The 14,384-nt window shown below is 34.3% G+C and overlaps 1 long non-coding RNA gene across 1 annotated transcript; it reads right to left on the bottom strand.

Annotated features, from left to right (window-relative positions):
* Positions 1 to 2,324: 2,324 nt before the first annotated feature.
* On the bottom strand, positions 2,325 to 3,877 carry LOC128222640 (uncharacterized). Its single transcript, XR_008259189.1, has 3 exons — positions 3,789 to 3,877; positions 2,772 to 2,903; positions 2,325 to 2,458 (listed from the first exon to the last, which is right to left on the bottom strand). It is a non-coding gene; the product is annotated as an uncharacterized LOC128222640 (long non-coding RNA).
* Positions 3,878 to 14,384: the final 10,507 nt, after the last annotated feature.

Raw genomic sequence — 14,384 nt, forward strand, 5'->3', positions numbered from 1 at the left:
AATGACAAATAACTTAAACATAGCATATGGAATGATTAGTTGTTTGGTGGTTAGAGTGATCCCTAGAAGTTTAAGTCACACTATGTTCGTGATGTATATTTGTAGATTCAAATTAGTCTCCTTGTAGGTGCCATGAACTTGAAAAGCTAGTATTCCTTTCTTTTTCCCATTGTCAATTATTTCTAGCACTGAAAACCACGTGCTTGATGACACTTAAGGAGTTCCATACAAAACCATTATATTGAACAATTTCATAATGAATGGTTACATGTTTCTGCTTGCATTGGTATCGACGTTTTCTTACAATGAATAGAAGCATTGAAATGTCTTGTTCTGAAAGTGTTTATGTTTTGAAATATATTTGTAGATTTTATTATATTACTGATTTCAAGTATGACAACTGCACGTCAATGCTTCGATAAGTTGATTTCAAAAGATTATAATTGTATATAATATGAAGTACAAGCCCACTGTAGCGCAATATCAATAAAGCGCCCGCTTATGTTATGCCCATGCGTATTACCGCGAGCTTATCGAGAGAAGATCTATACCTGAGGTTCGTACAATTATAAAGCAAGTATAAGGACCATTGTTTGCATGAACAATAGTTTAAATTTTAATGGGTATTTGAAGCGTATCACTGGATAAATTAATAAAAATGGAGTCATTATCAACACGTTGGAGAACCCACGTGACTTATTTGGTAAAGTGCACGGCAACAAATGTCAACAAGTCTCGATTCAGGTAAGGTTTTTAAAGACTTTCTTAATATTTGGAGAATTTTTGTGATATAAAGACCATAAACCCCGCATTTAAGAGCTCTTTTCGCGGTAATAAAGAACTTTCTCTAATATCCTAAAGTTTTCCTGAAAATCTTGACCAACTGATTTCTCAGAGTTGAAATCTAAGGCAAAGTAGACGGCTTTTGACAAATCTATCGCTTTACTTCATGTTAGCCGTAAATAATTCATACACAAATCTTATTTTAAGCAAATTTTATGTATTTTATAGTTTTCAGCGTGAATTGTTTAACTTCTAGTTATTTCAAAGGCGAAAATGAACTAAAACCAAATTGATAAAGTACACGGACATTTAAGGATGATAAAGTACACGGTCATTTTAGTTATTGTTTAAAATGTTTAAAGTAGAGTGCGGTAAACAAACTAATAGTTATAGAAGCATTTTCTATTCGTGAAGTCAGAATGTATAGTGTTTAGTTTTTATTTAAGTTATATCAATAAATTTTGCATTATAACGCACACCTAAATAACTAAATATTTAGCAATCATATTTGATGAGGAGTTGAAAGATAGTCTATGGGATAATTTAAGAGAAAGTCTGCCATTATAAGTTCAATTACTTTTAAATATGCAGATCAGTACAGAATCATACATACATTTCTTCAAAAATCAGATAGTTTTACTTATAAATTATAATCTGGACTGACGGCGAATAAAACATCTCTGTATTTAGCGGCCCGTTTGTAGTGATTATAAATTTCATGAATGTTCCTATTTTGATGCGATATAAAACAATAAAATAAGCACATCACAATAAGTTTATATATATTTCCACATTTAAAGCATAGTGTTCATACCTTTCAGGTAACGCTGAATCTTTTATTTGGTTCAGTCTGAACAAATATTATCTGATCTACATCAGTAAAACTGCGGTCGTTCGAACAATACCGACAGGAACTCATCGTAAAAATGGAGGCTCAGAGTTAGATGGGAAACAGCAAGGAGGAATGAGAGCACACTATATTACCAACTTACAGGCTAGGACTAAGACTTGAACATCTAGATAAGAGCTGAGCATGGAATATTAGAATGTTCTAGACTAAAGGCTGAAATGTGATTACAAAATAATTGTGTTTCAAAGCTTGCTGAATTATATAAGATACATGCAGTTAAGAGTTTATAGGACATCAATGGGAAAATGACAACAATGCATCTCTTAACCTTGTGAAAATGTTTTATGCTCAATCCGTTTTCATACTTATTTTACACAGCAATTTTTTCAGTACTGTAAGACAAACGAACATTTTGAAAGAGCACCATTTGGTAACAGTACTTTTTGCTATTTATCTTAATAAAATGTTAAACTCATCAAAACGTTATTTTAATTCGGCAACATACTGGAATGCACTTCTAACTAGACCATTGTGATCTTTCAATGTGTCCTGATTAGATGTGTTTCGCCTTAACGTGCCTGCTGAGTCCAGATTTGAACTTAAATGCTGAGCGACACTGTAGACATTTGTGACGTGTCATTCCCCTGTGTCTAGTAGAAATCTGGTCACGGAGATTGGTCGTGTCACCCAATTTGAACCCACACACATCACAGGTTAGCTTCAATTGGCCGCTTTCGTGTCTTTCGTGTATCTTCAAGTCTTGCAAGAGCAGTTTTGCCACAATATTTGCAAACGTGCAACTTTGTCTCGCCGTGATTGCTGCACCTATAAAAAGGACATGTACTGTCACAAGTTAGAAATGCTGGCAATGTCAGTACTTGAATATAATTTATAAAAAACACTATATTACTGCCACGCAATGAGTGTTTGATCGTGTAATCTGCATCATAAAACTAAACGACCCTGTCCACTGAAACACTGACCACATTATTATGTGAAAAACGCAACCCCTAAAAAACGTTGAAAACACAGTCAGACGATGGCAAATCTTAACCTCTACACGAGGGGAGTCATAATAAAAGTATAACTGTTAGTATACTCTTATTTCTCTTCGAAAAAAATAAAGCAAAAAACTAACCTGTGTCTGTGTAAACACTCCCGCAAACGATGGCAATTGACCAGAATGCCTTCTATCGTGGTCTACTAGATGTTTTTTTTTATTTTGAAATGCCATTCCGCATTCTTTGCATTAAGTCGGAGTCTTCATATTCTGAAATGAAACAAATGTCACAAAATTATAAGTCTATCAAATCAGCAAGCAATCGAAGACATTAAAAGTACAGGAACACTTTTCTTTCTCAAAATTGACAAAATGAAGAGTTATAAAGCAGTTATGTGTTACTGTTTACCATGTATAATGAATACAAACACGTTTTACATATACGATACGAAAAAGAAGTTGAACACCCTTTACAAAAACTTCAAGCCCTTTATATGTCAATTGCGAATATATTGTTAAAATACGGGACTGAATTTTAGTGTGATAACTCATGTTTCCATGATTCATGAAAATGAGCCCATCATTTAGGCGACTCCGTCGATCTAACTGTTAAAACGCGTTCATTCTTCCATTGCCACTCCATTACAATGCGTCTTTTCAAACATTGAGCAATGCTCAATAATGAATTTGAAGAATAGAAATAATAAATAAATTTATAATAACTCGTTTTAGCACCAGTCAGTGAAATAATGAGTATATACACTGAAGGTTGTAAACGACCGTGTACTTTATCAAACCTAAAATGTCCGTGTACTTTATCAATTTGGTTTTAGTTCATTTTCGCCTTTGAAATAATTATAAGCAGTTCAAACTGAACGCTGAAAACTTTAAAACACATAAAATTTGCTTAAGATAAGATTTGTGTATGAATTATTTACGGCTAACATGAAGTAAAGCGATAGATTTGTCAAAAGCCGTCTACTTTGCCTTAGATTTCAACTCTGAGAAATCAGTTGGTCAAGATTTTCAGGAAAACTTTAGAATATTAGAGAAAGTTCTTTATTACCGTGGATAGAGCTCTTAAATGCGGGGTTTATGGTCTTTATTTCACAAAAAATCTCCAAATATTAAGAAAGTTATCTTTAAAAACCTTACCTGAATCGAGACTAGTTGACATTTGTTGCCGTGCACTTTACCAAATAAGTCACGTGGGTTCTCCACCGTGATCAAACCTGTGCCGAAAATTTCTACTGTCTATTTTCGAAAAATGAAAATATCTTATATATCACATTCGATTGATCTGAATGCATTCATTTGGATATAAAATTAATTTCTTTATTCAAACATGCCATTGATTGGAAATGATGTACTCGTTAAGGTTGTCAAACATGCTAATAAGATTACAAGATATCCCTTCGTCGCTGTAAAATCATTAATTTAAGGCCGTATATTGTGTAAATTTATTGCGTCATTACAAAAAAAAGCTAAAATGAGTAATGGTTATAGCTATGAAAGGTGTATTGACACCTTTCAATGAAAGTATGAATACCGTCTGCAGCTTTGGAAACATGAAAATGCTGTTCAATTATGTAAATACGTTGATATTTGATTGGACGTTTTCATTTTTTTGCATTGATTTCATACAAGTTCCCTTCTTTTCATACAAGTTCTTTAAGTACTTAATATCCCGATACCACACTATTGGGTAGCCTAAACATGCTCAATTGAATACAAGATTTACAATATATAATATAACGGATGCATAAGCATGCTCTGACGTATGTCTCTCACTGGTATGTCCTTGCAGTACCACTATTCTATCTGACTGTTTTTCAACATATTTTGCAAGTCTTAATGAAAAATAAATAGGAACACATTCAAAAAGAAAAAAAAACACGTTTGAGCAATAGGAGAACAAATATTTAGATAAGAACGGACAGAACGGAACGTTTTTAACGTAGACTAGTAACATATCCCCTTGTCACACTAACAAAGTAATATGTAGATGGAAAATGAAGAGTAAAAGAAGAAGAAAAGGGATAGCATTCGTTACAAAATGCATGTATGGAAAAACAAACAATGTTATTTGTAATTACGTATTGAATAATACATAGACATAACATATATTTTATTTGTCATAAAGTAAATACTTTATTCGTTTAAAGCGACTAACGATGGTAATCTATTATTTCTCATTTTTATTGTGCAAAAAATGTAGCAAGTCAGTCCTGTTTAATATTATTTAAATATCGATTAATAATGACTCAATAAGCTAAAACAGGATATTAGATTTCGCCAGTAAGCACAACCACATTAGCGTTTCATTATATTTTATATATCCTACATTTAAAGCTGCACTCTCACAGATTGAACGTTTTGACATATTTTTGTCTTGGAACGATCCAATGTATGCAAAGATGCATGCAAACCAATGATATAAGACTGCTGCCGAACAATCAGATCGCAGATTTTCATGTTTTTCTTTAAAAACTGATGATTTATGCTTTTTCTTAAACCGTTAGTAACGCTTTTAGCCATGAAACATTAACTTTCGAACGGAATATGAAAATCTGCGATCTGATCTTTTGTCAGCAGTCTTATATTGCTGGTTTGCAGATATTTACGCAAAAGTTGTCTCATTCCAAAACAAAAAATAAAAAAAGTTGTCAAAACGGTAAATCTGTGAGACTGCAGCTTTAAGCATAATGAATTCGTATTCGATGTCTCTGCCCAAAATGATTGATCTTGTATTTCCTCTAGCTTTCACCAATATCAACCTGTGTCAATTCTGAGTTTATGGGATGATAATCGTTATTGACTTGTCGATAACATATTGAGATCATACAGTGTGTGTATATCACGTGATAAAGGACGTCATATATGCTACGTGGGAAGGCATCATTTTGCTTAAAATGAAGACTTAAATCAAAGATAACTTTTCATTTACTACTCCATTTTAAATGAAACAAAGAGCAATCTATGCCGCTTAAAGAGCATCGCCTTCGTTTTATTACCGAAGTTTGATAAGGTAAATAGTTTAATCAAACACTTCGACAAACCTAATTCTAAAACGATGTTTTGACAGACGGCCGTATTGTGAAAAGGTTTGTTAAGGTGTTTTAAGAAACTAAACTTTCAACCAAACTCTGGTAAAAGACCGAAGGCAGGGCTCCGTAAGACTGCGCTATGTTTCATTCCAAATGGTGAAAAAATAGTGGTTATCTTTGTTTAAAGTCTTCATTCGAAGCAATATATTGCCTTCCGACGTACTCAATTTATCACATGGTATACACACACTGTCATATCGTCCAGATACTGTCAATATACAAAATATTGTCCACAAGCCGTTGCTAGAGTAATTTCATAAATTAGTTTATATTTTTAGTGACAAGTCATTCCCGAAAAACTGTCTTTAAAGGAGTTCCTTTGCACTGAGGCTCAGGTAATTGACTACCAATCTTTGTTATTACCCGATCCCCTATAAAAATGTAATTTACTATTTCCGACTGTTTTATAAATAGTAATCAACATTTAATACAACTGTTGACCGGTAAACAGTATGAACTGTTACCCGCGCTAGAGGCTACGTCATAAGTACGTCATGGGTTTTACCGAGATTCTAGAAATAAACTGCATTTCGTTTAAATTCGTGAATTTCCGGTATCATGGTTTTGTAATTTTAATTTGTTAACGGAAACCCCCCCCCCCGAAGAAATATCAAGCGCTAGTCTTTATGATCAAGATCATCACCAGACGTAAACACATCAATATCAGACGTAAACAAACACTGTCACGATATGAAGATGTTAACAAAAATACATAATCAGGTAAAAAAAAACTGTTGTCCCTCGGTGTCGGGGATGACATTCTGAACTGTTGCCCTCGGCATATCGGCCTCGGGACAACAGTCCAGAAGTCATCCCCTCCACCTCGGGACAACAGGTTTGACTGTTACACACATGCCCATGCAACAACTGTATATCATGAGCTACTGAATAATCATGTTACGTTTATGACATAGTTCTTTGTATGTATAACTTTGAACCAATATTTTGACATTCAAAACTGTCTTATTATACATCGGATAGCGTCCCAATTCACATACATTGTAGCAACCTTAACGCCTAACAATCTCTTGCATAATTTTAAATAAATTATCCCCAGTTCCTTTGCCTTGAAATTACCCCAAATTTCCCATACGGGTTTAAAATTCAGCCTATATACATGTTAAATAGTTCACATTGTATCTTTGAGTTGAAGTCATTATCTTTTAAATTGGCATTTAAGGCGTTCAAAGATTTTAATTCATTCTTTGCTAGCATTTCATCGTTACCGTTTAAACGCTCGTTACTACTTAAAATGACTCTGAGGTAAGTGAACTCATCAGCTTCTTCTAAAACGCCGTTTTCGTTAGTCCAATTTTCACCTCGTTTAAAATTCCATAGTTTTCCAAATACCATGACCTTACTTTTATATTCGTTTAATTCCGTAATCTAATTACGTAAGCCCGAGCACATTCGGAGCTCCTCGGCCATTATTTTCAAAAACAACCTCGGATGTATATGGACGGTTTACATACTTAAAAAGTGGTACGTTTAAGTCCGCTGCAAATAGATCGCGTAGTAATCTTATTTAGTAGTTAAAATTTATGACTTAACTCTTGGGAATCGTAATTATGTTTGCAATAATACATTTCACTGGCAATCAATTTAAACTGAGAGCAATGAATACAACTCTTAAACACTACATTTAATTAATGCTTTTATTCAAAAAAATACGGACTACTTCAACAGATGTACCGGCATACATCCGAGGTTGTTTTTGAAAAAATGGCCGAGGAGTTCCGAATGGCCCCAGCATTTACAAAAGTCTTATCGATTGTTTAATATACTGTTCAATCTACTCTGTAGATCTCCACAAAGTGTCCGCTAAAATATGCCGTCCGCGTGTAGATACAATATCAGACTTATATCTTCAACGCTGATTCCACTGTCAGGATAATATTGTATAAACAGTTCTAAATCTCTAAACAGTTCTAAATCTTCAATAAAGGTGACAGAATTTCAATATATATTGTATTGAAAATTGACAAATTTGTATGCAAAATAACACTGATTTTTAGTGCTTCATTTCTCCAAAGTATGGGGAGATACCGACTCCGGTAGACGTACAAACAATGAGGTGAACATGTAAACAAAAATGTAGATCAAGTAGATCCAGCATGTCAGTCTCTTTTAAAATCATATATGGAAAGTAGATAATGGTCTAAGATGGTAAAGCTATGCATTGATTCACTGTCATATGTCAATTAAAAGAAATTAGGCATGTAAGAATGCCCTGAACATAGGTTAGAGTAGCGGCGAACAAATCCTTTCCTGTTTCAAGCTAGTTGCTATATCGAAGAGTATCTATCAACAACAACAACAACAACAACAACAACAACAACAACAACAACAACAACAACAAATATCTTTATTACACTAAGGTCATACATACATGACAACATGAGGACAAATAAGACTAGTCAGCAGTGTCAATAGAAGCTTAATTATACTAATACGAAGAAGATGACTATGTCCCGAGTGGCAGAAATAAAATGGTTATGTAATTTTTATGGTCGTACATATATGAAATATTATCTTATCATGGAAAAGACAGAGACAGTTATTTTAATATCTTACAAAATAAGAGGGATAAAAGGGATATTCAATATAGTGACAGCTTTCAAAGGCTGTGCCTTGATCAATCATATCGTATAAATCAATTACAAACGGAACTCAAGTATAATTAATTCAATTTAACAAAACCTGGAGAAATAATATACTGGCTGACATACATTGCGTATTAAATGTTTCACAAATAAGGCTATTGGTATTGGGGAACTAATTAGTCGGCCTATTAGTGCCAAAATCAACTACCTTTGTTTTATCGATATTGACCTTTAAATCAAATGTACTGCAATAATTATCAAAATCATCGATCATTATTTTGGAAATCTGTTTCAGTTTCGCTAAGTAGCGCTGTATCGTCAGCGTAAAGAAGGGCGAGTGTTTTTAGATAGGTAACCAAGTTTTGTTCGTTGCGTACACTTATTTCGACATCTGTATTGTTCAGATTAAGAAGGTAGAATGCCAAATCATTCAGATCATGCCATCACAGTGTCAGGCTTCTACCTGTACGGTTTGATACATGTTCTTCATAATTGTAAACAATCATCACGTATACCAAACTGTTTATACATGTCGTTCCTATTTACGCTGCCAAAACATTATGATATGCAGCATGCTAGCGTTTTCCTAGACAAGACCTGTGATTTACGATGGTATTAAATACAAATGCATCCGTAGTTGATAGCCCCGTGCGAAAACAAAATTGAGCGTCCGATACGTTGCTATTATTCTCGATCCGATGCATAAGGTGTCGGCCCACAGCGGTATGCTTCCGGGATCTGGGATCCCTTCAAGTAGTTCTTAAAACTGTTTCCCCATTTAGGTAGCATTTAACGATGTGTACATTGCATTATTGTATGTATTTTCAAGTACTCACATGATTGATATGCTATTTGAAGAAATTAATGTGGTTTTGAATATTATTCAGGACGTCTTTCTTGGATGGATGGACTCAGAGATGACACCAGATATGCGACCATCAGTTTATAACATGGACGTTATAGATAGTGACTGTAAACAAATCATGATAGTAAAAATATAAGTGGACCTGATACGGTTTTCTAGTGTTAAATCAGCAAACAAAGTATTCATTATTATGAAAACATAGTGTTAAATCTAAACACTAAAAATCATAATGAAGTGGTAGATAGTGCTAGATAGGAATCATTTGACATAGTACAAAGCATAAAATATCGATGTGCACCGTAACCCCAAGTCTGTTTATCAAGACATTCGTCTTAATTGTCCGCGTTGTAAGCGTTGTAATCATCGCCCTTTTTGTATATATGAATGATTATGCCTTCAATCCCTAACGATGGGGAGTAACCCGTGTTGAAAATCTTATTTAAATCATCCTCAATCTTCTCTACGATTACGCCCCTTGCTTCTACGAGACCCTTTTTAATAAAAAAAATCATAAGCTTATTGTTTTACTCTTTTCAGTCCCTCGATAGGCCGTTTAACTTCTCCGGAAATAATTTCCTTATCAAACGCTGGAAAAGCCATTGTTCCCGTCGGCTGCTCCGTTCAACAAAACTCATTGAAACACCTTTTAAACTAAGGCCCAGTTTCACTAGCCAAAATTTCAAAGTAGTCTTTAAAAAACATGAGCCTTTATTTTTTTCCTTTCGTTGTTATCTCCAAAAAGTATTTCCCAAAAATCCTTTGTTGGCTTGAATATCGGTCGCTCGATTGTTTTCATGAGCGATTTCATGTCTGCTTTGTAATATTTTTAAAAAGTCGTTTTAGCATTAATTAGCTTTATTTTTTTATTAAACACCCACCACGACGTGGGGAGGGGATTATAAGAATGCCGTCTGTCAGTCTCTCCGTCCGTTCGTCCGTCCGTCTGTCGGTCGGTCTGCCTGTCCGTAACATTTCGTGTCCGGGCTTTAACTTAGTTATGCATTGATGGATTACCATATTACTTGGTACAATGTTGTACTCATTAAGACGATGTGCAGTGGCCTTGACTCGGGTCCATACCTCAAAGGTCAAGGTCACACGAGACATTTAAATGTCAGAGTACACATGATCGTGTCCTCGCTATAACTTACTTATGCATTGATGGATTACCAATATTACTTAGTACAAATGTTGTCCACATTGAGATGATGTGCATTGACCTTGACCCGGGTCCATACCTCAATCGTCAAGGTCTCATCTGACATTTAAAGGTCATAGTAAACATGCTCGTTTTAGCCAAAATAACCATGACATTGATTTTACCTACACTACACACAATATGAATATCTTAATGTTCATTTATCCAAGAATATTTCGGTTACCAATCAAGCAATTTGTATTTCCTATATTCCCACTCTTGGGAACTCAACTCTCTTGGTTGTGTACAATTTTGGTGAGATTCTCCGTACCAGTCAGGTTGCGAGAAAACAAAATATACTAAAAAACATCGGCGGGGGATATAGCCGTCCTTTGGATTGCCGTTTTACTTTTAACATGGTTAAAATCTTGAAACAAATTTTGGTGATAATTTGCTTTGCAATGTGAACTAAAGCAGATATCTATGCTTTATTTTAATGAACATAGTGTGTGCTTAGCATTTGTAAAATATTTCTTATTTGCATGCGATAATTTTGACCTTTGATTTTGATTTTAGTCTGTCAGCACATTTTATGTTTTTCATGGCAATTGTAAGTGTTTTTACGTGATAGGTGTAATTCTGCTTCGAGTGTTGAAACAAACTCCAAAGAATCATGAAAAGTTTATGATGTGTTTCAAAAATACAAAACTATCTTAAATCCGTAATTTCTCACGTGGGGCATGGCGACTTTGACATCGCATACGTTATGATCAATTTGTAAATGAAGTGGAATGGTATTTTATTTAATCATTTGATTGATTTTTCAGATAATGCAACATCGACGTCGCCATTCCGAATACAAAATCAGTCTTGATTCACGCGTTCGAACACTTGCTCACCTTGAATGATTTGGCGTCCAAGTAAACACGGAAATATCCGGACTAGGACGGATTTATCACAAAACAAAATAGCAATACATTATTGGTGCGGACGATTTTATTCACATCTTAATCAATCGTAGTATATTTCTCGGCCATCTCCGACATGCGTAACCACGGAAACGACTTTTTTTATCTGGACGGGTGACTTGCGTTATCCCCACGGTGTCGGACTAATTCGGCATAGTCATCATTTTGGTCTGGTCGTTTTCGGCCTTCATTCGACTGTACTATTTTTGTTTGCTTTATATCGGGTGAAATTTGCTTTGAACTTTCGTTTTGTATCATTTACATATAGATTTAGTTTATTAAGTTCGTTTTTGGCCATAAGGTTGTGCACGCAAACTGGTTAAAAAAAACCAGTGAATTTTATTTTACTGACCGTTCTAAGGCGGTACCTAACAATCCTTGATCACCTAGTTTTTATATAGTATATATGCACTGTGTCGTTTTTGGAGTTTTGTGCTGTTGTTCCGTGTTTTCTGTTAGTGATTATTGTGTTTATGTGTTATATGCCTTTGGCATTTACCCTGAGCCGAGCCATTAAACGGGGTTTATGTTTAAACTTTTGGCTACTGAGCTTGTTTCTGTAGCTTTTCATATAAATATTGAACTTTCATTACTCATTTACTAGCACAACGTTTATGTTAATAGCTTTCGTAAAAAGTTAATATCTCTAACAAAGCGAACTAGTATGACAAGCGACAAGCCAAAATCAAAACATAATTTATAACGTTTTCAAGTTTCTCGTTTTAACAGGTCCAATTGTTACGAATGAAAGAGGTATGGGTCACGTTGGTTAAATGGTAGAAATAAACTTGGGTCGCAACTGCGCCGTTTCCCAAATAATTCGGGGAAAAGCACACAATTTTACATGTGAAGTATGTTCCGGGAGCTTTACTATTTCAGAAAACAGCGAATGAACACGACAATATAATGACAAGACAGCTCCTGTCCGTAGGTAACCTCATATCTGTAGTGTATTTTGATACGGTTACCTAAAATAAAGGTGTAAGATTGTCCATTTGGGTGTATATTCAAAAACTATTTTGTAACAGTGTATAATCTGGTGGACCTGTCAGATTTTATCAGGTAACTCACAGTTGCTTTAATTTGTTCATGCGTCATTACACAAATCAGATTTTTAACACATGGAAGTAAAAGAAAGAATTGTTATATCATCACAGACCATTAGCTTCTTTATATCCTCTGAATGATTTGTGACTTGCTGAACACGCTGGATCTACCTGTGTGTTAACATTTTCAACGCATTGTTTGAACACCGGATGTGGTCACTTTATCGATATAAAGTTCTTATAAGGAACATAGTTTTTTTTCTAACGTTGTTTAATGTTAAGTACACAAAGGGTTCCTCCTTCCCATATTTGGAGTTGGGTGTCGTGGACCAATAAAAAGCAGTGTTATTACGCGTGCAAATTAGTTAATTGACTACAGAATCTCTAGCAAACCTATTGAGTGGTCTCTGACCTACATATGTCTGAATTTGAAATACACCATAATAACCCAACACATCTGTAACCCACACAACCCAACATTTCTGAGACCACACAATACAGCACGCATCTAGCCAATATCACTCAACATATATATAGGTAACAATATAATATCCCAACACTTATGAAGCCGATATATCCTTTCAAGTATGTCGCCTAAAACGTATAAAGCCCACATACGCGAGTATTTCTGTAAACCACACAACCGTACCTAAGTGCATCTAAACATATGCAATATATCAGGCGGAGTTTATTATTTGATTTATATAGTTCACCACTGTGTTTTATTCGAAAAGCCGATACTACATAAATCATCAAAACTGACTGACAAGAAGAGATAGATTGTAAACAAAGCTGCTTGTGTTACATACCGATGTACACTATGCTAACTTGAACCAAAAATAGAACTTACGTCAGTGTCCTCAAAATCATGATCATATCATTTTAGGCGTCATGACTAAACTAAATAATTATATATATATATTTTTTAAACCTTATAACTTGCAGTACAAATTAAAATACTTATTGCATATTCCCGGTAGAAACCCCGTTAGAAACAGTGGCATTTCCATTGACGACAAAAATTGTCTGATGTATCTAGACTTGTTATAATCCATATGTGCAGGGGCCGTATTCATTCAACTTCTTAAGTCATTTACTAACTTAAGTCGATTTCTTCAAATTTTCATAGTAAATGAAATGTGTAAGTGATTTTAACATATAAGTACATATAAGTATGTTTATTTCTCAATAAGTCAATAATAATAATGTATTTGGGAAATAATTTATTTATTATTTCATATGACTAAAGAGATACTTAACTTAGGAAAGTAACTAAAGTTAAGAAATGTCTTAAGAAGTTTAATGTCCTTTCAAGAACTGAACTCTTTGTGTATTTATGTTATTGATATTGTAATACTCTATTGGTTATGTTCATTGTGTGTATATACCATGTTAGTAAGTAAACAACTTATCAAATATTGTTTTATTGATTGCGTTTGAACAATGTATTATAACAAATGATAAGAATATGTTTACGTCATGGGCCAATTTTACATGAAAGTGTCAAGGTCATTGGACCCATTTCATAAGATAGTGTTAAAGTCATGGACCCGTTTCACAAAATATCTAAGATGTCAAACTTTATTCCGCGCCTGAAATCCTATTATCGGATTAATCGGTAGAATCGTAATCCAGTCAGGTGACCGTAACGTTCTTATTTATATGTGGTTTGTAATGCGACCTAATGTGATCGTGAAATACAGGCAAGGACCCCAAGTTCTCGAAATATCTATAGCCTCACAGGGTTAAGTATCATTTATCATTCATAAAAACATAGCTTATCTTTATTCCTTTAAATATCTGAATTTGTACCTAAATTAGTCTTGGTTAATCATAAGGGACCTATTAAATGTGATATTGCGCATATTTGGGCTAGGGCCCATGTCTTCATTCTGAAATATGAGAGATTTTGTGACCAGTTATTGATATATGAAGCTATTTATGTTATCCAACCGGCTTACTAAACTATTGACGGGTATCAGAGTAAGAACACATGTATTGTAGTGTAGTGATGACTTTGTGTC

Source organism: Mya arenaria, chromosome 16 (genome assembly GCF_026914265.1).
Source record: "Mya arenaria isolate MELC-2E11 chromosome 16, ASM2691426v1".
Taxonomy (NCBI): domain Eukaryota; kingdom Metazoa; phylum Mollusca; class Bivalvia; order Myida; family Myidae; genus Mya; species Mya arenaria.